We start from the raw sequence: 23815 nt of genomic DNA, 5'->3' as shown, positions 1-23815 counted from the left end.
AAAATGGAAAATGGGTCAAAGTCTCATTTTCAGAACATAAACTCTCTGCCCAGCGATTCCTTCTTCGCGAACGTGGATGATACCTCGCGTTCAGGAAGCACAAATTTGCAGGTGCCAAAAGCTTCTTCGTGAACGCGATGCCTTACATGGCTTGGCCTTCACGAATGCGTCCACCTGATCACGAACGTGAATATTTAATGTCTGGTGCCCAACCTGCCTCGCCCTTCTACGCGAACGCGAAATGCCTATCGCGAATGAGAAGCACACTACCCCCAACCCTTCGCAAATGCATCTCCCCCTTCGCGAATGCGAAGAATAATTCTTCACCTGCCACCAGCTACTCTTCACGAACGCGGAACTCCCATCGCGAACGCGAAGAAGGAAACCAGACAGTGCATCAGAAAAATTCCAGCAAAGTTTAAAGTCCAAAATTCAATCTGTTAACCATCTGAAACTCACCCGAGGCTCACGGGACCTCAACCAAATATACCAACAAGTCTTAAAATATCATACAAACTTAGTCGAAACCTCAAATCACATCCAACAACGCTAAAAATATGAATCATACTCCAATTTAAGTTTAATGAAACTAAGAAATTCCAACTTATACATTCGATGCTGAAACCTATCAAATCAAGTACGATTGACCTCAAATTTTGCACACAAGTCATAAATGACATAACGGGCCTATAAAAATTTTCAAAATTGGATTCCGACCCCGATATCAAAAAGTCAACTTCCCGGTTAAACTTCCAAACTTAAACTTCCTATTTTCACCATTTCAAGCCTAAATTTACTATGGGTTTCCAAATAATTTGTTGTACACACTCCTAAGTCCAAAATTATCATACGGAGATATTGGAATCATTAAAACTCTATTTCAGAGTCGTTTACACATAAGTCGACATCCGCCAGCTATTTTCACTTAAGCTTTAAGTTTTGGAACTAAGTGTTCCATTTCATTTTGAAACTACCCCGACAAGTTACATAATTATAATTTAACACAGGATAAGCAGTAAATGAGGGAACGTGGCTGTAATACTCAAAACGACCGTCCGGGTCGTTACATCAACTCCTTTAGTTGTGTACTCCCGTTGTTTTCTCTAAGGTATACTTTATTTTATGTTATATTTATTCCTGTTTTAAGTAGTGTTTTTGATGATGAGTAATGGACATTATTCATAATATATTTGATGTTCTTATTCTTTTGTTAAACTACTTAATTGCTTAAAGTATTTACTCAAAATTTAGTTTGACTTTAAGATTTTGGCGGAAATAATCAATCTGAATATTTTGGATAACTTTTGTTGGCTTCAATTATTTGGGCTCTACAAATATGTGAATCGATATGCTCGATCGAGCACATGTAATTCGCTTGATGGTGATTCCATGGAGGAGGAGTGACTATTAATTACATTGACATAAAATAACTTTCGAGTTAACAAGTTTTTAGTATATTAAATGGCGGTCTCAAGATGCAACTTTAAGAGTTGCTTTTACTTTGGGTTCCGACATATTTTAACCATAAACGATCTTGTTCTTGATTATACTTTTTATTTAATTGTTGTACTTTTATCTCTTTAGCAGAGTACACGGAGATGAAAGATTGGGGATGTTGATGCAGATGCTGGAGAGCACATAATTGGTATAAGCCCATAACTGGTCGAATTATTCTCTTTCATTGTTTAATTTAATTACCAAATTTTTATCTACGACAAAACACTAATATGCTACATGCGCCTAATCCACATATTTCGTGGTATACTCTTACTACTAGACCTTACACTAACCCCTAGAACTGGATTTTGCACTTTAAGAGACTCCAACATATTTTTACTAAAATATCCAAAATAAATCCAATATATATATAATATTTCTAATGGTTTAAATGGATAGAGACCAAATAGATTTTAGTCCGGGTTCACTGGGAAGAAAAATAATTTCTGAAGAATTTAAAAAACCCAGATGGGAACTTTTCAAAAATTGATTTTTTGATAATTTTGATGAAACATTGATAAAATTCTTTCAAGATGATTTTTATAACGATATAAGTGGTCACAATAAAATAATTGCTTTTGTACCATGGTTTATGTCTAAATATGTTGATATTATATTTCCATGCTAGAAAGAGATTATAAACTCAATGGTGATGAAATTACTAGATATGTCCCTCTCTCCCTCCCCCCTTTCCCCCCACAAACATATTTTCAAAAGGAAGAAAAGGATAAGGTAATTTATTATACTGCCTTTTCAAAATTATTTGAAGATGATACTTGCAAAATTACAGCTAAAAATCTTAATACTAAACTCATACAGAATAATTATACTAATATATATATATATATATATATATATATATATATATATATATATATATATATATATATATATATATATATATAAATGGTTGACTAAATAGTTTCCATTAATAAAAGACTGGAATAATTAATAACAGAAGTCCAGAAAATATCTAGGAAGGATACTATAAAAGGTAAAGAGGAAATTGCTACTGCCAGTATCCAGCCACCCCCTGAGGTCAAAGACTTTAAAATAAAAAGTCTCGAGGACTTGAAGAATTTATTAGATAAAACTTTTGAAGGATTTAAAATTAGTCCTTTAAATTTAGAGTATTTATCTGATGAAGAGAGGAAGGTAAAACTCTCTGATGAGATTAATAAAATCTCAGAAAAGTTTGCTCGCAAACCGGTCCAAAGGATGTTTTATTATCCTAGGCTAACTCCTCAAGATGTACTCATAGAGGATCCCGATGCTAGTCATTTTTTCCCGAGTTATAATGGCACGAAAATCTATGAATGGAACGTAGATGGTTTTACTGACTGTCAAATTTATACCCAAGTACATAGAATGCTTATATACAACACTATCTGCAAGGTTAATAAGAATTCTGAAAAGACCACTGCTGATATGATAGTAGCGGGGTTTACTGTTCAATTGAAAGGCTGGTGGGATAATTATTTAAGAACGGAACAACACGCAAAGATTATAGGCGCCATAAAAGTAGAAGATGGTCAGAATGTTCAAAACGCTGTCTATTCTTTGGTTCTTAATATTATTGAACATTTCTCTAGAAGATGGTTAGACAATAGTGAGAACTTAAGGACTATCCTCCAAAATCCTATATGTAATACTTTAACAAATTTTAGATGGTATAAGGATATTTTCTTATCTATGGTGATGATATAACCAGAGTATAATAGCACTCACTGGAAGTTCAAATTTATTGATGGACTCCCAACACTTTTTGCAGAAAGAGTTAGAAAATTTCTTCGTGGAACAACAATGTATCATGTCATACCAAAATAGAGAAATTATTAATTCAAGAATTCTCTAGTAAGAAACTTATGGAGGCTATTATCAGATCCCTTTTTTATAAATTATCTCAAAATCAAATGGAGCTAACAGGGCTTGCCATCTTGCAAACATTTGTTTAGAAACATCATGTTTACAATCTTTATTAAAGATAAACTTTGATGCTTGGCAATTAGTTTTTATTAAAGACTTCTGATTTTATAAATCAGTCTAGAACTTTAATACACATTTTACTATGGCAAGGATTTCCTTAGCCACGGTAGCATAATATTTTTCGGAATTATTTCATTTTTCCAAATAGAATGGAACTAGATATTCTTGTTTATCAATTGGAGAACATTGTTTTAATATTCCACCAAATCCAATATCTGAGGCATCAGTTTCAACTACCTTTGCCCAACTTGGATTAGCAAGTCTAAGACACGGAAGATTATTAACCTTCTGCTTAATTCTTCTGACTGACTTACTATGATTATCAGTCCATGCTTTTGGATTCTTCTTTAATATTTCATAAAGAATTGAAGTATCCTTAGCAAGATCTTTTATAAAAGGAGAAATGTAATTAAGGCTTCCCAGCAACCTTTGGAGTTGAGTCTTATTAGTTATGACATCAGGGAATTTAGATACAAACTCATTACTTCTTTGGATTGAAACTATTCTTCCATTTTGAATATTATGACCTAAGAATCTTATTGTAATGACCCGGTCGGTTATTTTGAGTTTTAACATATTGTTCGATAGTTTGAGGCCTTGAGTAGCCTCACTTCAGGTATTATGGCTTGTACATGTGGTGGGAATCGAATTTCGGGAAGTTCGGGATTGATTTGGAGAGAAATTTCTAATTTCGGAAGCTTTAAGTAGGTAGAATTGGCTAAGGTGCGACTTTTGAGTAAACGAACTTGTAATCGAGATTTGAAGATTTAAATAGGTTCGTATGATGATTTTGTACTTAGGCGTATGTTCGGGTTGAGTATCGGATCACCCGGGAGCGTTCGGCGCTTATTATGGAAAGTTGATATTTTTAAAGTTTAAGAAATTCTTAAGTTTGACTTGAAGTGGATTTTAATATTATTTATATTCGTTTGGGATACCAAGCCTTGGGATAGCTTCGTGAAGTTATTTATGACTTGTGTGTAAAATTTGGGGTTAATCGGACTTGATTTGATAAGTTTCGGTGTCGAATATAGAAGTTTGAAGTTCTAAAGTTTATTAAGCTTGAAATGGAAGGCGATTCATGGTTTTAGCATTGTTTGATATTATTTGAAGGCTTGACTAAGTTCATAATGTATTTTGGGATGTGTTGGTATATTTGGTTAAGGTCCCGAGGGCCTCGGGTGGATTCCGAAAGGTTAACGGATTTATTTTTGGACTTAGGAGATGTTGAAGCTGGATAGCAGCTGGTGTGATCGCTTTTGCGGAACTTTGGTCGTAGAAGTGACCTTGCAGATGTGAGGTGAGACCTGCAGAATAGGCTTGGGCAGCCTGGATGTGAAGTCACAGAAGCGGAGGCGGGCAGCGCACTTGCGTGTGCACAGAAGCGAGGTCAGGGCCACAGGTGCGGGAATTTGCGCAGATGCGCTAGGGTGTGTCGCACCTGCGGTGCGCAAGAGTGGAAGAATTTCCGAAGGTGCGATGGTCTGCTGGCAGTGGTCTTCCGCAAAAGCGAGGAATTTTCTGCATAAGGGAGCCGCAGGAGCGGCTGTTTTTCCACAGATGCGAGAGGTCATCTAGGCAGAGGGCTCTTTTAAAAAGCGGGATTTGGCCCATTTTCGCTTATTTTCACTTGGTTTGGGCGATTTTGGAGGGCTTCAAGAGAAGATTTTAATCATCTATATCAAAGTAAGTAATTCTCGCATATTGTGAGTTATATACAAGGTGTATATATGGATTTAAATATGGAAATTTGTAGAAATTTGGAATTTTGATAGAAAACCTAAAAATTTGATATTTTTGAAATTTGATCACGAAATTGGACAAGGAATTTGGGATAAGTTATATATTTGAGTTTGTGGTATTATGGGTAAAGTTTACCTTCGAAAATATTAAGAATCCAACAACGTGGGCCCGAGGGTTGATTTTATAGACTTTTCGAGCGGAGTTTGGAATTTATTTAAATTGATCAATTATGGGTATTGAAGTATATTTTAATTGGTTTGCATATTTGTTTGAATAGTTTTGGATCGACGGGGATCGGTTTGAGGTGTTAGAGAGGCTTTGGAATCGGTTATGGGACTTCAAAGCGAGGTAAGTCTCCTGTCTAACCTTGTGAGGGGGAAACTACCCCCTAGGTGATATTTATTGTTATGTGCAACTAGTTGTGGGTGTTACATATGTACGAGGTGACGAGAGTCTGTATGTAGCTATAGCATGTTTATGTCCGGGTAGACCTAGGATCTTATCCTGTAATATTTGAATTATTTGAACTCATGTTGCTGACATTAATTAATCGAAGTTATAAATGAAATTTATTTAGAAATAATTATATATACACTAGGCCAAACCTTAACACCTTGAGTTGTGGGAAAGTTATATGAGAAACGGTAAATATTATATCCATTTTGTACCCACGTACGGTGTGGTAAACACGTGCCTCGAAATTCGGTAACTTTCTTCCCTTTCTTGTGGAACGGTCCGAATGCCTCGGCAGTATATAGGTGCATCTATGGTTCGTGTCGCTCGACTCTCGGAAGTGTACACATTATTTTGGAATGAGCCGAACGACCTCGGCGGAATCGTGTGTTATATCACTAGTAACCCGAATGTTCACGGGTTAATCATTCTACTGATGCCCGACATATTATGCGGTGTTCCGTATTTATTCGAGGTTGGCACTTGATAATTTCTGAGTTGTTAAGGCAGGATACAAGATAGAGAAATTTATATTTTAAAAGAAATAATTGAAAGATTATGAACTTTACAGATTTGTCTTATTATTGTTGTACTCTGTATATCTACTTAAGCTTTATTACATTGCTTTATTGGACCTTTAGTAAGTGTCGATGTCGACCCCTCGTCACTACTTTTTCGGGGTTAGGATAGATACTTACTGGGTACGCGTTAATTTACGTGCTCATGCTGTACTTCTGCACTAAATGTGCAGGATCTGGCAGGTTCATTGATGACCACCCTGGTGCGTAGGCGCACCTGTTGGGGAGATTTCATGTGAGTTGCATTCCAGGCCACGCAACGCAGTCCACTGAGTCTCCATTGTACTATCTATTTTATTCTGTCTTATTACCTTCGGGACAAATGTTGTATTATTATTGTACTTTATAGAAAATGCTCATGCACTTGTGACACCGATTTTTTGGGGTTCCTTCTGGTTATTCATTATTGTGGTTCCTATAGATATTTTATTTACTCTGTAAATTCTAGTTATACTGTTCAATTAAGGAAAAATTATGATTTTAAATTACTAAAATGAGAAATTGAATTGATTAAATCACGATTGGCTTGCCTGACGGTGGTGTTAGGCGGCATCACGACCTTTGGTGATTTTGGGTCGTGACACTTATATTGTCCTAAAAAAGGGCCATCTTTGGCTTAGAAATGACTAAGCCATTTTGAATTATGATTTTTCTAAAAAGATTCAAATGTTTAAAATGAATTTCAATATTTTTTGAAAATACTAAAGTATCATCAATATAAACAATTATAAAATTTCTAAATGCATGAAGATATCATTCATTATTTTCTGAAATTAAGAAGGGGCATTTTTTAAACCAAAAGGCATGACATTCCATTCATATTGACCCATTGGGACATTAAAAGCAGTTTTGTATTTATCTAATTCAGATACTTAAATCTGCCAATAACCTGATTTTAAATCAAATTTTAAAAATATTATGGCATCATGCAATTTATCCAATAAATATTTTTTATTAGAGATTGGATATCTAATCCACTTTAAAACTTTATTAAGGGAGTTATAATTAATAACTAAAATTGGAACTCCTTGTTCCTGTTCGGCATGTTTATTAACATAGAAAGTAGTACATGATCATTTAGACCTTGAAGGTCTTAAAGTAGTACATGATCATTTAGACTTTGAAGGTCTTATAAGACCTTTTTGCAGCAAAGAATCTATTTTGTTTTTGCATAATTCCAAATATTCTGAATTCATTTGGCAAGGTCTAGCCTTATTAGGAATATTATCCTCCGAAAAGTCTTCTTTATAGGGAAGACTAACTATATTTTTTTTTCTATTCCAAAATTAGTTTGGATGATCACCACATATCTATAATGAAAACTGATTTTTCAAAAATTTAATTTTTTTCTATAAGCTTTGGGTTTTGCAAATCTTCTGTAATAGTAAGACTACAAATTTTATTTTTTAAGAAATTAATTTGTCTATTTTTTACAGAGATATTCTCAGTTATTTCATTTAAAAATCTTTTAAATGGTTGAGTTATAAAATCAAAACTAATTTCTTTATTATTAAAAGTTCCTGTAAAACCTTTGGTATCCCATCTAGTAAAAGGAATTATATGATGGGAAAATGGGACTCCTAATATGATCTCATGTGATATATCTTTGACCAAGACAAAAGTTTAGGCATACAAACTTTTCCTTGGCAAATATAAGATTTTGGTAATTTATAAAAAACACTCATCTTATCACCACTAGTATTTCTTAATCTGTGAGTAGTTTTATGAAAATATCTTGAAGGTATTATTCCTTCCTTTATACAATTTAAATCTACACCACTATCAAATAAAGTTGTAAACTCTTTTTTGAAATTATAATCTATTAAAAGAGTAACTTTTATTATAAACTTTTGAGTAGTAAATAGCTTAAGTTTTTTTGTAAAAACTCACTATCAGTCATATTAACTGCTCCTAGAAAATCACCTCTGGTCGCATCCTTAGAGGTAGCGACATCAATATTATCCAAACCTTCTCAGTAATATTAGTGCTGAATTTCTGACTTATAGGGACATGAGAATTTTCTAATCTAATAATTCTCTTGTCTAAAGCTATATTTGAAGCCTTTAAGTCCAAGATTTCTCCTTTGAGATTATGAATCTCATTTTGCAAATCTTGAACAGTAGTTGGCCAATCAATAGCTTGGGATTTTTCTTTCAAAATCCTTTTAATATCATGCATTGTATATGGTCTCTTTTGAGAAGGAATTTCTTCAATCTCTGGACTTTTAGGAATATTATCCTTAATTTTGTCCATCTGATCAATTATCTAGGACTTAAATTCTTGGTCTTTAATAACCATGAGAAGTTCTAATAAACTATCATTAGTCAGGACATTGACTCCTAAGTCTTATTCTAATAAACTATCATTAGTAAGGACATTGACTTCTAAGTCCTTGAATTGAGAATAAATATTAAAAACTTCATCCTATGTGTTGTTATTACAACACTGCTCCTGATTCTGTTTGCAGGGTCCACATTCATCATCTGAAGGAATATATTCTTCCTCCTATAGAGCCCTTAGATCTTTATTAGTTGATAAATCTTCTCTATCACTATTTTCTGATAGGTTTTCCCGAGTAGAATTTAACAGAATCTTGTATAAAGAGTCCTTAATATTATCATCTCGGTAAAGGTTCTTAATCTTATCCTTGACTTTGCAATTTCTAGCATAATGACCTATTTTACCACATTTGTAACATGCATTAGGCGTATTGGATTTTATAAAATCCTTTCTTCTTTTATCTTTTCGCTCAAATATTTTGTCAGGAGATCCTTTATTCTTCTTCTGATACTTATAAGGTTCTTTCTTACGTCTTTGAAACACCTTTTTATTCTTAGGAATATCCATGGAAAATTGTTCACAGAATTCTCCTAATTGTTGTCTATCATTAAGACGTTGCTTCTTAATTTCCTGGCTTAACTTAATTTCATTGCATAGAGCTAAGCCTTCTTGTGTACAAACACTAATAAGCTTTCCATAGGAATAGCTATTATAATCTATACTGCATAAGGGTTCCCATGCCTAAACAGGATTTTTTATACCAAGTTTTGGAGTAAATTACTCCAAAAAGATCAGCAAGAAAAATTATATAGCCAAGAAATTTTGGATAATATCCAAAAGAAGATTGATGATTATAACAGGCAAAAAGAGACTAATATCAAGACTCTAGAAGATTTAAGTCTCTTCAGACAAATAACCAGACAACTTCAAATGAAGAGAGGTACTATGAGCAAAGCAGAAATATTGGCCTCACATGAAGGAGGTTAAAAGATTTAATCAAAAATCTGGAGATAAAGATACTAGATGATATCTCAATGGCATCCACAGGTCATACTATGGAAGATGACATACTCATAGTAGAATAATCTCAAGAGGTTGAAGATAATGAAGAAGTAGACCTCGATAGTGTAAAAAGATTTCTACAACAATTCAAAAAAATCACGGAAGAATCTTCCGACAAAAACAATAAAGGAAAATGAAAAGTGTAAAAGACCCCACTGACCCCACCTCTCAGAATTATTGTGGTTATAGAGACAAAAGACTTTAATAAACCAGTGGGGCCTTCACATAAAGAAGAATCAACTTTATAAAAGTTGTTCGTTTTTATTACTTTTTCATTTTTGTCACAACCCAAATATCCCTCTAAGACATGTCGTGATGGCATCTAGTCTCTACGACTAGGTAAGCCTAACAGATTACGGAAATATCATTAATGTAAGAAAAACTAAACAGCTAACTGCATTAGATACTGAATAACCAATAATAATGTCACTCGGCATATACAATAACCAAAACAGTAGACGTACACAATTTTCCAAAACCCGGAACATCGTGAATCACAAACTACAAAAGGAATCCTAGTATCTCTATACATCAGAGTCTAACAAAAGAAATACATAAGATAATGGACATGGGAAAGAGTAGAAAGGGACTCCGAGGTCTGCGGACGCGGCAGATGTACTTTGAAGTCTCTGATGCTGTCTCGACTCACTGATAATACGGCTGGTAAGAAGTACTTGGATCTGCACACGAAAACCATGTGCAGAAGAGTAGCATAAGTACACCACAATGGTACCCAATAAGTGCCAAGCCTAACCTCGATTGAGTAGTGACGAGGTCAGGTCAGACCCACCGGTAAATAAAAAATAAGGCATGAGAATATACAGTATAATAAGAGACTAGAATTTAACAAAAGTAAACACAGCAAGGTACAACACACAGGGGTAAACAGTAGGGGATCCCCCGAGACACCACCTCGTAGTCCCAAAATAAATATGCAGGGAGAACTCTCGAGGTACCACCTCGTAGTCTCAAAAGTAAATATACAGGGAGGAACTCCCGAGGAACCTCCTCGCAGTCTCAAAAGTAAATGTCAAGGAGAACTTCCAAGGAACTGCCTCGTATTCTCAAAAGTAAATGTGCAAGGAGAACTCTCGAGGAACCGCCTCATAGTCTCAAAAGTAAATGTGCAGGGAGAACTCCCGAGGAACCGCCTCGTAGTCTCAAAAGTAAATACACAGCTCAAACTGATAAATACAAGATTTCTACATTTATACTGATAAAGAACAAGGAAAAACAGGGAATCAGCTAGGCATGCTTCACAGAGTTCAAATAAGCAGTTAAAGCACGTAGACATGCGATATTAGACTAAACAGGATAACTACATATATTGGGATATCTCAAATAAGAATGAAAACAGACTAATACTCATTTAAACGGTATAACTCAAATTAAAGGATAAATATGTCGCTACTCAGTAAAATAAATCGGGTTTTACAACAAATAGCCCGTGTACGTACTCGTCACCTCACGTACACGGCGCTCACATATCACAATAGTACCAAATCCTAAGGGGATTTCCCCCACATAAGGTTAGGCAAGCCACTCAATTCGAACCAAGCTCAATCAATCGGTAGCAATGCTTTTCCCACGAATATCTGACTCTGAATGGCCCAAATCTAGCCAAAATCAATTATATATCATAAATATATCTATAAGAAACTAATCTAATCAATGAAATCTAAGCTAAAGCAAGAAATTAGGAAATCATCCCAAAAAGCCTCATCGGGCCCACGTCTCAAAATCGGGTAAAAGTCAAAAAATATGAACACCCATTCACCCACGAGTACAACCATATAAGAATTACTCGAATCCGACCTCAGATCGCCTTTCAAAACTCGAAATTTTAGTTGAAGAACTTTTTCCCATTTTTTCAACCCCATAACCGAAATTAAAGAATTAATTAATGATAGATTAGTGAGATATAACCAAAATGGAGTGTAGAATCATTACCCAATCGATGCCGAAACCTATCAAGCCACGTCCGATTGACCCCAAAATTTGCACACAAGTCATATTCAACCCTACGGACCTACTCCAACTTCCGGAATCGAAATCCGACCCCGATATCAAAAAGTCCACTACCGGTCAAAATCTCCAAAAATTCGACTTTCGCTATTTCAAGCCTAAATGAGCAACAGGCCTCCAAAACACAATTCGGACACGCCCCCTAAGCCCAAAATCACCCAACGGAGCTAACAAAATGGACGAAACTCTATTCCGGAGTTGTCTTCACATAGTTCCAACTACGGTAAAAAATCCTAAGACTTAAGCTTCCGTTTAGGGACTAAGTTCCTCAATTCACTCTGAAACCACAACAACAACCTCCCGGAAAGTCACATAAGTAGAAAAAGATACAGGTAAAGCAGTAAACAAGGGATCGGGGCTATAACTCTCAAAATGACCGGCCGGGTCATTACATCCTCCCCCTCTTAAAACAATCGTTCGTCCCCGAACGAGTATAGAGACATATCTGAAGTGGTGAAAAGATGAAGATAATGGCTACGCATATCTTGCTTGGTCTCCCAAGTCACCTCCTCGACCGGCTGACCCCTCCATTGAACATTCACGGAAACACTGTTCTTTGACCTTAGCTTTTGAACCTGCCTGCCCAAAATAGCCATTGGCTCCTCAACATAAGATAGATCTTTGTCCAACTGGACTGAGCTGAATTCCAACACATGAGCCGGATCGTTGTGATACTTCCGGATCATAAAAATATGGAATATTGGATGGACCCCTGCAAGACTGGGAGGCAAGGCAAGCTCATAAGCAACCTCCTGAACACGTCGCAACACCTCAAATGGGCCGATAAACCTTGGGCCCAGCTTGCCCTTCTTCGCGAACCTCATAATGCCATTCATAGGCGAAACCAGGAGCAAGACCCGCTCTCCAACCATGAATGCAAGATCGCAAACCTTACGATCCGCATAACTCTTCTGTCTGGACTGAGCTGTGCGAAGTCAATCCTGAATCACCTTCACCTTATCTAGGGCATCCTGAACTAAGTCCGTACCCAATAATCTAGCCTCTCCCGACTCGAACCAACCCACTGGAGACCGACACCGCCTACCATACAGAGCCTCATACGGTGCCATCTGAATGCTCGACTGGTAACTGTTGTTGTAGGCAAACTCCGCAAGTGGCAAGAACTAATCCCAAGCACCCCCAAAATCCATCACACAAGCGCGGAGCATCTCCTCCAGTATCTGAATAGTGCGCTCGAACTGTCCGTCCGTCTGAGCGTGAAATGTTGTGCTCAACTCAACCCGAGTACCCAGCTCCTGTTGTACAGCCCTCCAGAACCGAAATTTAAACTGCGTACCCCGGTCAAAGATGATAGATACTGGTACGCCATGAAGCCTGACAATCTCGCCGATATAAATTCGAGCCAACTGCTCAGAAGAATAGGTAGTCATCAAAGGAATGAAATGAGCTGACTTGGTCAACCTATCCACAATCACCCAAACTGCGTCAAACTTCCGCTGAGTCCGTGGGAGTCCAACAACAAAATCCATAGTGATCCGCACCCATTTCCATTCCGGAATCTCTATCTTCTGAAGCAATCCACCTAGCCGTTGATGCTCATACTTAACCTGCTGGCAATTTACACACTGAGCCACAAACTCCACTACGTCCTTCTTCATCCTCCTCCACCAGTAATACTACCTTAAGTCCTGATACATCTTTGCAGCGCCCGGATTAATGGAGTACCGCAAACTGTGAGCCTTCTGGAGAATCAACTCACGCAAACCATCCACATTAGGCACACATAGTCTGCCATGGATCCTCAATGCACCATCATCCTCAATAGTGGCATCTTTTGCATCACCGTGATGGACCGTGTCCTTAAGGACAAGCAAATGAGGGCCATCATACTGACGCTCCTTGATACGATCATAAAGAGAAGACCGAGAGACCACATAACCCAATACTCGACTCGGCTCAGAGATATCCAATCTCGCAAATTGGCTGGCTAAGGCCTGAACATCCAACACCATGGGCCTCTCTGCTGCTGTTAGATATGCTAAGCTCCCCAAACTCTCTACCCCGGCGACTCAAAGCATCGACCACCACATTAGGCTTCCTAAAGTGGTACAAAATGGTGATATCATAATCCTTAAGCAGCTCTAACCACCTCCTCTGATGCAAATTAAGATCCTTCTGCTTGAACGTATGCTGTAAACTCCGGTGTTCGGTGTAGATCTCACAAGGAACACCATACAAATAGTGTCGCCAAATCTTCAAGGCATGAACAATAGCTACTAACTCAAGGTCGTGGATAGGATAGTTCTTTTCATGCACCTTCAGTTGTCTGGATGCGTAGGCAATCACTCTATGGTCCTGCATCAACATCGCGCCAAGACCAGCCTGCGACGCATCATAATATACAGTATAAGATCCTGAACCTGAAGGCAATACCAATACTGAGGTTGTAGTCAAAGCTGTCTTGAGCTTCTGAAAGCTCTCCTCACACTCCTCTGTCCATCTGAACGGAGAATCCTTCTGGGTTAGCCTGGTCATAGGTGCTGCAATAGATGAGAATCCCTCTATAAAATAACGGTAATACCCTTCCAAACCAAGAAAACTCCAGATCTCTGTAGCTGATGATGGTCTAGGCCAACTCTGCACTGCTTCCACCTTCTTCGGGTCCACCTTGATCCCATCACTCGATACTACATGACCCAATAATGCCACTGAGTGTAGCCAAAACTCACACTTTGGAAATTTTGCATAAAACTTCTTTTCTCTCAAGGTCTGAAGCACAGTCCTCAGATGCTGCTCATGATCCTCCCGAGTCCGAGAGTACACCAGAATGTCATCAATAAATACAATGATGAAAGAGTCAAGATAAGGCCGGAACACACTGTGCACCAAGTGCATAAAAGTTGCTAGGGCATTGGTCAGCCCAAAAGACATCACAAGGAACTCGTAGTGACCATACCGAGTCCTGAAAGTAGTCTTTGGGATATCTGGCTCCCGAATCTTCAACTGATGATAGCCTGAACATAAGTCAATCTTGGAAAACACTCTGGCACCCTGTAACTGATCAAATAAGTCATCAATACGAGGAATTGGATACCTGTTCTTCATTGTGACTTTGTTCAGCTGGCGATAATCAATGCACATACGCATAGAACCATCTTTTTTCTTCACAAATAAGATCGGAGCACCCCAAGGTGACATACTGGGCCAAATGAGCCCTTATCAAGCAACTCTTGTAACTGCTCCTTCAACTCAGGAGGACCCATACGATATGGAGGAATAAAGATGGGTTGAGTGCCCGACAACAAATCAATGCCAAAATCAATATCTCTGTCGGGGGGCATGCCCGGAAGATCAGCTAGAAATACATCTAAAAAGTCCCTCACTACTTAGACTGACTCAACTGTAGGGGCATCAATACTAACATCTCTCACATAAGCTAGATACGCGTCACACCCTTTCTCAACCATTCGTTGAGCCTTAAGAAATGAAATAACTCTGCTAGGAGTATACTCTAAGGTACCTCTCCACTCTAATAGCGGTAGACCTGGCATAGCCAGCATCATGATTTTAGCGTGACAATCAAGAATAGCATAATGGGGCGACAACCAGTCCATGTCCAAGATAACATCAAAGTCTACCATGCTGAGTAATAATAAATTGGCTCTGGTCTCAAAACTACTAAGAGCAATCAAACATAATCGATACACTGGGTCCACAACAAGAGAATCTCCCACTGGAGTAGACACATAAATAGGGAAACTCAAAGAATCTCGAGATATGCCCAAATACGGGACAAAATAAGAGGACACATAGGAATATGTAGAGCCTGTGTCAAATAATACTGACGTATCTCTATGACAGACCGGAACAATACCTATAATGACAGAGTCAGAAGAAACTACCTCTGTACGAGCCAGAAAAGCATAATATCTGGTCTGGCCTCCACCTCTAGGGCGACCTCGACCTCCCCAACCTCCACCTTGAGCTAGCTGAGTAGGTGGAGCGGTAGCTGGTGCTGGAATCATAGCCTGAGGACCCGATGGAGCACGCTGTGCCTGAGAAGTCTGTAGAGGTGCACCGCTCCTAATTCTGGGGAAATCCCTCACCATATGGCGAGTGTCGCCACACTCAAAACAAGCTCTCGGAGGGCGTGACTATTGTGACTGGCTCAGGCCAGGTCTGCTAGACTGGCCGCTAGGAACACCCCGTGCAGGAGGCACACTAGATACTGGCGATGCATAATAAGGCTCCTGGGCCTAGAAGGGGATGGAACACCACTAGTGGCTGGAAGAGCTGAATGAACGGGGCGACTCACATAACCCCTACCATGGCGAGTTGCTGGGGCACGAGCACCAGAATAAGAACCAGTCTCTCGAGACCTCTTGGCCTATCTCTCCTCTCTATCCCAGGAAATCATGCCCTCCAATATCTTGGCGATACTCACAACCTGCTGATAAGAAATATCCATCTCCAACTCCCTGTCCATACTAATCCGGATACTGGGGTGGAGTCCCTCAATAAACCGACGAACCCTCTCTCGAACTGTGGCAACCAAGGCTGGTGCATGTCAGGCCAAATCACTAAAACGAACTGCATACTCTGACACAGTCCTAGCACCCTGGCACAACTGCTCAAACTCCGCGCGCCATGCGTCCTTGAGACTTTGAGGGACATACTCACTCAGAAACATATCCGAGAACTGGGTCCATGTAAGTGAAGCTGCCTCAGCTGGACTACCCAACTCATAAGCACGCCACCACTGATAGGCTGCTCCTCTAAGCTGGAATGTAGTAAAAGAAACCCCACTCGACTCCGCTGCACCCATAGTATGGAGAATATGGTGACACTCCTCCAGAAAATCCTGGGCATCTTCTAACGCCAATCCACTAAAGGTGGGAGGGTGGTACTTCTTGTACCTCTCAAATCTGAGCTCATCCGTCTCAGAAACTGCTGCCCTAACCTCGGGCTGAGCTGGAGCTACCGGCTGCACTGGTATGTTCTCCGGATCCTGGTCTACCTGAACTCGCTGCTCTGGGGTACCGGTGACGGGAGTCTGTGCTCCTCCCCCGGCCTGAGATGTGGCAGGAGCAGGTGGAATCAATCCAGCTTGAGCTAAGGTGCAGAACATGCTCAGAAACTGGGCTAGAGTGTCCTGGAGGGCTGGTGCAGCAAAAGATACCTCAGGTGTCTGCCCTCCAGCTGGAGCTACTGGGGGCTCCTCTATGGCAGCTCATGCGGGTGCTCTGGCTGCACCATGTGGGCGTCCTCTACTTCTACCCCGGCCCCGGCCTCTGGCGGCTCTAGCAGTGGGCGTGAGTGCCTGGTCATCAGATTCTCCGGTAGGAGTCCTCACCATCTGTGAGAAAGAATAGAATACAGAAGTTTAGAATTTTTGATGTCAACAATTTCGCACGACAAGGAATCAAAGAAGTGAAATTTATTTTCCTAACAGTTCCATAGCCTCCCGAAGATAAGTACAAATGTCTCTGTACCGATCCGCGAGACTCTAATAAACTGGCTTGTAACACACGACACCTATGAACCTAGAGCTCTGATACCAACTTGTCACGACCCAAACATCCCTCCGAGACATGTTGTGACGGCACCTAGTCTCTATGACTAGGTACGCCTAACAGATTGAGGAAATATCAATAATGTAAGCAAAACTAAAAACTAACTGCATTAGATACTGAAAAACCAATAATAATAATGCTCGGCATATACAATAACCAAAACACTAGACGTACACGATTTCCCAAAATCTGGAACATCGTGAATCACAAACTACAGAAAGAAATCAAGTATCTCTATACATCAGAGTCTAACAAAAGAAATACAGAAGATAATGGACATGGGGAAGAGTAGAAAGGGACTCTGAGGTCTCCGGGCGCGACAGATGTACTTTGAAGTCTTTGAAGCTGTCTCGACTCACTGATAATGCGGCTGGTAAGAAGTACCTGGATCTGCACATGAAACAAATATACATAAGAGTAGCATGAGTACACCACAATAGTACCCAGTAAGTGCCAAGCCTAACCTCGGTCGAGTAGTGACGAGGTATGGCTCACCGATAAATAATAAATAAGATAGGAGAATATACAGTATAATAAGAGACTATAATTTAATAAAAGGAAATACAGCAAGGCAACAGTACAACACACATGGGTAAACAGCAGGGGATCTCCCGAGATACCGTCTCGTAGTCCCAAAATAAATATGCAGGGAGATCTCCCGAGGTACCGCCTCGTAGTTGCAAAAGTAAATATACAAGGAGAATTCGTGAGGAATCACCTTGTAGTCTCAAAAGTAAATGTGCAAGGATAACTCCCGAGGAACTACCTCGTAGTCTCAAAAGTAAATACGCAGGGAGAACTCCCGAGGAACCGCCTCATAGTATCAAAAGTAAATGTGAAGGGAGAACTCCCGAGGAACTGCCTCGTAGTCTCAAAAGTAAACACACAGCTCAAACTGATAAATACAACAGTTAACAACACGATTTCTACATTTATACTTATAAAGAACAAGGAAAAACAGGGAATCAGCTAGGCATGCTTCACAGAGTTCAAATAAGCAGTTAAAGCACGTAGACATGCGATATTATACTAAACAGGATAACTACATATTTTGGGATAGCTCAAATAAGAATAAAAACATACTAATACTCATTTAAACGGTATAACTCAAATTAAAGGATAAACAAATTGCTACTCAGTAAAATAAATTGAGTTTTATAACAAATAGCCCGTGTACGTACACGGCGCTCACATATCACAATAGTACCAAATCCTAAGGGAATTTCCCCCACACAAGGTTAGGTAGGCCAGATACCTCGAACCAAACTCAATCAATCGGTAGCAATGCTTTTCCCACGAATATCCGACTCCGAATGGCCCAAATCTAGCCAAAATCAATTGCATACCATAAATATATCTATAAAAAACTAATCTAATCAATGAAATCTAAGCTAAAGCAAGAAATTAGGAAATCATCCTAAAAAGCCTCCCTGGGCCCACGTCTCGGAATCGGGTAAAAATCATAAAATATGAACACCCATTCACTCATGAGTCCAACCATATAAGAATTATTCGAATCCGACCTCAGATCGCCTTTCAAAACTCAAAATTTTAGTTAAAGAACTTCTTCCCATTTTTTTCAATTTTGCAACCCCAAAACCGAAATTAAAGAATTAATTAATGATACATTAGTGGGATATAACCAAAATAGAGTGTAGAATCATTACCCAGTCGATGCCGAAACCTATCAAACCACGTCCGATTGATCTCAAGTTTTGCACATAAGTCATATTTAACCCTGCAGACCTACTCCAACTTCCGGAATCAAAATCCGACCCCGATATCAAAAAGTCCACTACAAGTCAAAATTTTCAAAAATTCGACTTTCGCCATTTCAAGCCTAAATGAGCTACAGACCTCCAAAATACAATCCGGACATGCCCTCTAAGCCCAAAATCACCCAACGAAGCTAACGGGACCGACAAAACTCCATTCCGGGATCGTCTTCACACAGTTCCAACTACAATCAAAAATAATAAGACTTAAGCTTCCATTTAAGGACTAAGTGCCCCAATTCACTCTGAAACCACAACAACAACCTCCCAGCAAGTCACATAAGAAGAAAAATATACGGGAAAAGCAGTAAAGAGGGGATCGGGGCTATAACTCTCAAAATGACCGGCCGTGTCATTACACTTTTTATCCTGTCGGCCATAATGTAATTATTTTGTCGGCCATATTATTATTTTGTTTTGTTCGTTTTTGTTAGACATCCATTATATAAGGATCTGAAATTCATAGTTAGAGGCAGGCTTTTCTTCCGCCAAATTTTTAGGAACTCTCTCTATATATATATAAAAATATCTTTGTATTCAGTTTTATTAGGAATAAAATCAGAAAAGGTCACTTGGCCACAACCTCAGTAGTCTCAAGCATTGTCACGACCCGACTGGTCGTTTTGAGAGAATTAGCCTCAAACCCTTAATTTTTACTTCCCCTACTTCATTTGTACTTATGTAACTTGATGGGATAATTTATTTTGGTTTCAGAGTGAAATGGGACATATAATCCCTAAAATGGAAGTTTAAGTCGTAGGAATAAACTATAGTTCGAATTGTATAAAGACGACTACGGAATTGAGTTTAGACATTTCCAATAGCTCTGTACGGTGATTTTGATCTTAGGAGGGTGTTCGGATGTTGAATTGGAGGTCCGTAGGTCATTTTAGCGTCAATTGGCGAAAGTTGGAAATTTGATGAATTTTGGAAAGTTTGACCGGGAATGGACTTTTTGATATCTGGGTCGGATTCCGATTCCTGAAGTTGGAATAGGTCTGTAATGTTAATTATGACTTGTGTGCATAATTTGAGGTCAATCGGACTTGATTTGATAAATTTCGACGTCGAATGTAGAAGTTTGAAACTTTGAAGTTCATTAGGCTTGAATCGATGTGTAATTCATATTTTTAGCATTGTTTGATGTGATTTAAAGGCTCGACTACGTTTGGGTGATGTTTTAGGACTGGTTGGTATATTTGGTTGAGGTCTCGGGGGCCTCGGGTGAGTTTTGGATGGTTAACGAATCATTTTTTGGACGTAGAAGATTTTCTGGTGTTGGGCAAGTTCTGGTGTAATTGCACTTGCGCAAGGCTGACCGCAGGTGCCAGCCCGTAGGTGCGAGCAATGGCGCGCAGGTACGGGGCTAGGGGATTTGGCCAGTTGTCGCAGGTGCGGTGTTAGGGTTGCAGAAGCGAAGTCGCTTCTGCGGAAAATCGATCGCAGAAGCGGACGAGTTCTTGGGGAGGCCTGTCCGCAGAAGCGGACATATTGGCGCAGATGCACACCCGCAGAAGCGGAATTTGGACTGCAGAAGCGGAAGTAACGCATGTGATGAAGAGTCGACCGCATGGGCGAGGGGACCACAGATGGGGGTTATGTTTTCACTTCTGCGATGCCGCAGATGCGGCTAAGTGATCGCAAAAGTAGAAATGCTGGACATAACACTTAAATGCAAGGGTTCGCGATTTTTGCTCATTTTAAACGTTTTGATCTCGGGTTTGGCGATTTCTTGAGAGCATTTATGAGGGATTTATTGAGGTAAGTCCCTTGTGCTTATTTTTATCAATAATCTTGCTTCCCCATTTCTTTTCCCACCTAGTTAGGGTATGTTTAAAGTGGAATTTGGGAGTTTGAGGCTAGGGATTTGGAGAGTTTGATTTGAGAATTTGAGGGTCGAGTTGGTGTTGGATTATGATAATTTTGGTATGAGTGAACTCGATATCGAATGGGTGTTCGTATTTTGTGACTTTTACCTGATTCCAAAATGTGGGTCCGGGTCGACCTTTTAGGGCGATTGTTTGATTCTTTGCTAAAGTCATAAATTTATGATTTAAATTAGTTCCTTATAGTTTTATTCATGAGATGTAATTACTTTTGGCTAGATTTGGGGCATTTGGAGTCGGAAAATCGAGGGAAAGGCATCCTTATCGATTGATTGAGCGAGATTTGAGGTAAATGACTTGTCTAACCTTGTGTGGGGGAGGGAGAGGAAAATCCCCTTAGGATTTGGTACTGTTGTAACAATTTGTGATATGTGAGCGCCGTGTACGCGAGGTGACGAGTGCGTACACGGGCCGATTATGGAAAATTCGGTTCTTACTGATTTGTCATCTTTTAAAATACATTAACTGAGTTGCCTTTGCATATGTAGTGATCATGTTTAGCCTAGTATCGCATGTCTACATGTCTTAGCTCTTACTTGAAATTTGTACAACTTGCTTAGTTCAATTACCTGCTTTCCTTGATTTGAATTAAATCTTTAATTGTAAGATTGTTGTTGAAAATTCGTGTTTTCCTTCGATTACCTGCTGCATAGTTACTTTGGGACTACGAGGCGTTTACTCGGGAGATCCCCCTGTACTGCATATTTTCTTTGGGACTACGAGACGTTTACTCGGGAGATCCCATTTGGGACTACGAGGTGTTTACTTTGGGACTACGAAGCGTTTACTTGGGAGATCCTCCTGTCTTGCATATTTACTTTGGGACTACGAGGCGGTACCTATGCAGATCCCCCCTCTCCCCCCTCTCGTGCATATTTACATTTGGGATTACGAGGCGGTACCTCGGGAGTGCCCTTGTTGTTTACCTCAATTTATTGTGCTGATATTTTCTGAAACTTCTTATTGTTTAAATTCTCAGTCATTTCAAAATATTATTATATCTTCTGCCTTACTTTTCTTTTAAACCAGTAGTGCCTTGACCTGACCTCGTCACTACTCTACCGAGGTTAGGCTTGGTACTTACTGGGTACCGTGGTGGTGTACTCATACTATACTTCTGCACATCTTTTTATGCAGATCCAGGTTCTTCCCACCAGACCAGATACCAGTGAGTTGGACCGCACGTGGAGATTTCAAGATCCGCAGACCTCGGAGTCCCCCTCCATCCTTACTATGTTGTTCTCCTTATTTTTCTTTAGATTCTGATGTATAGAGACACATAGTATTTGCTCTTAGAAACTTGTGACTTGTTTCCACCAGATTTTGGGAGTTGTAATTATTGAATGGCAGTTTTATAATTATTTCATGTGTTGAGAATTGGGCTTCGATTTTATATTATGTATTTCCGTAAATCTGTTAGGCTTACCTAGTCTTAAAGACTATGTGCCATTACGACATCTTACAGAGGGTGAAATGGGGCCGTGACACGTACTATTTAATTTTAGTTTTTCATAATGAAGATATTCATTTAGCCTAAATGATAGGCTAAATAGTGTTGTGTTGAACTTATGCATACTAGTCTATTCTTAAAATATATTTTGTTGCTAGTCTTACATTGTATCACCCAATGGTTCTGAGGTTGAGACTGTAGAGCACATACAGTTTAACAGTCCAGGCAGTAAACCTTGGTTATGGCAACATAACTGGTGGCCTTTAGACTCGTATTAGCCAGTTGGGCGTTGAGAGAGTCATGAAGGGGACCGTGGTTTAAGGTTTGCTTGACGCGACTGTGACTTGACAGGGCTGTTGTCTCAGTAAAATTTTATCTTGTAGATCCATTGAAGTGATCCGGTCAGAAGGACATCTTCGACTCCTTCCTATGGCAGAGGGAATATCCTTGCCCAAATTGGAAACCAGCAGTTAATAGCTGCTAATATAGCAAAAATATCTGTGATTAATATTGGACACTCGATGTACAAAGAATTCCTGAATTTTTTGATATCCAAACAAAGTAATAATAATATTTCATCATATTCATCGGCCTTGACAGACGATAGTCATGAGGCTACTGAGGTTTAATAACTCTTTCAGAGCAGTCTCACCTAAAATGGAAGGACAACACTTATGGCCACGTACTTTGATACAACATCATAGGCTACCTTACATATAAGTATATGATGCATTATGAGTTGGTCTTATATATATATATATATATATATATATATATATATATATATATATTCTAATAAATTTAATTATTTATTTCTTATATAAAATAATTAACACGTACAGATACTAGTAATTAATAATTACAAAGAAACAAAAGCAATGATTCTTACCTTTTTTAATTTTTGGATAAAGTAAGTGATACGTAAAAGAAAAGAATATAGTATTTCTTTGAAGTACTTCACTTTAATTTCGTCCTGAAGTTTATAGTACATGCAGCTTTAGATCTCTAATTGGTGAATGACAGCTTAGTTCAACTATCGCTATCAACTTGTATGCCTTAAAATAATCACCGGCATTCACGTATCTGCCTAAAATTCCATTTTATAAGTGCCCGTTTGGCCATAATTTCTTTAATTTTTTTTAACAAATTTTATTTTATTCGGAATATGGCCATAAAAATTTTAAATTTCACTTGAAGTTGAATTTCGAATTTTTTTGGAATTGAATATCTCCAAAGATTTATTTTTCAAAAATTTTATTTCAAATCGCTCACAAAATTTCAAAAACAATTCCAATTGTATTCATGTTCAAACACAATTCTAATTTTCAAATACCATTTTCACTTTAAAAAAATTCATTTTTTCTATGAAATTTTACAATTCTTATGTCCAAACGCCAGCTTAATCATGGATATGCTTTCTTAGGAAACCACCTCATCCTTTCCATTCTCTCCTCGGTCCTATTTAGAAATTATGTTGCTCGAAGTCTTTATAAATATCGTCGGGTATGTGTCGGACACTTCTAAAGAAAATTATTTTTTGAAGATC

This window comes from Nicotiana tomentosiformis, chromosome 12, assembly GCF_000390325.3.
Source record: "Nicotiana tomentosiformis chromosome 12, ASM39032v3, whole genome shotgun sequence".
Lineage (NCBI taxonomy): Eukaryota > Viridiplantae > Streptophyta > Magnoliopsida > Solanales > Solanaceae > Nicotiana > Nicotiana tomentosiformis.
This window is presented reverse-complemented; position numbering follows the sequence as displayed.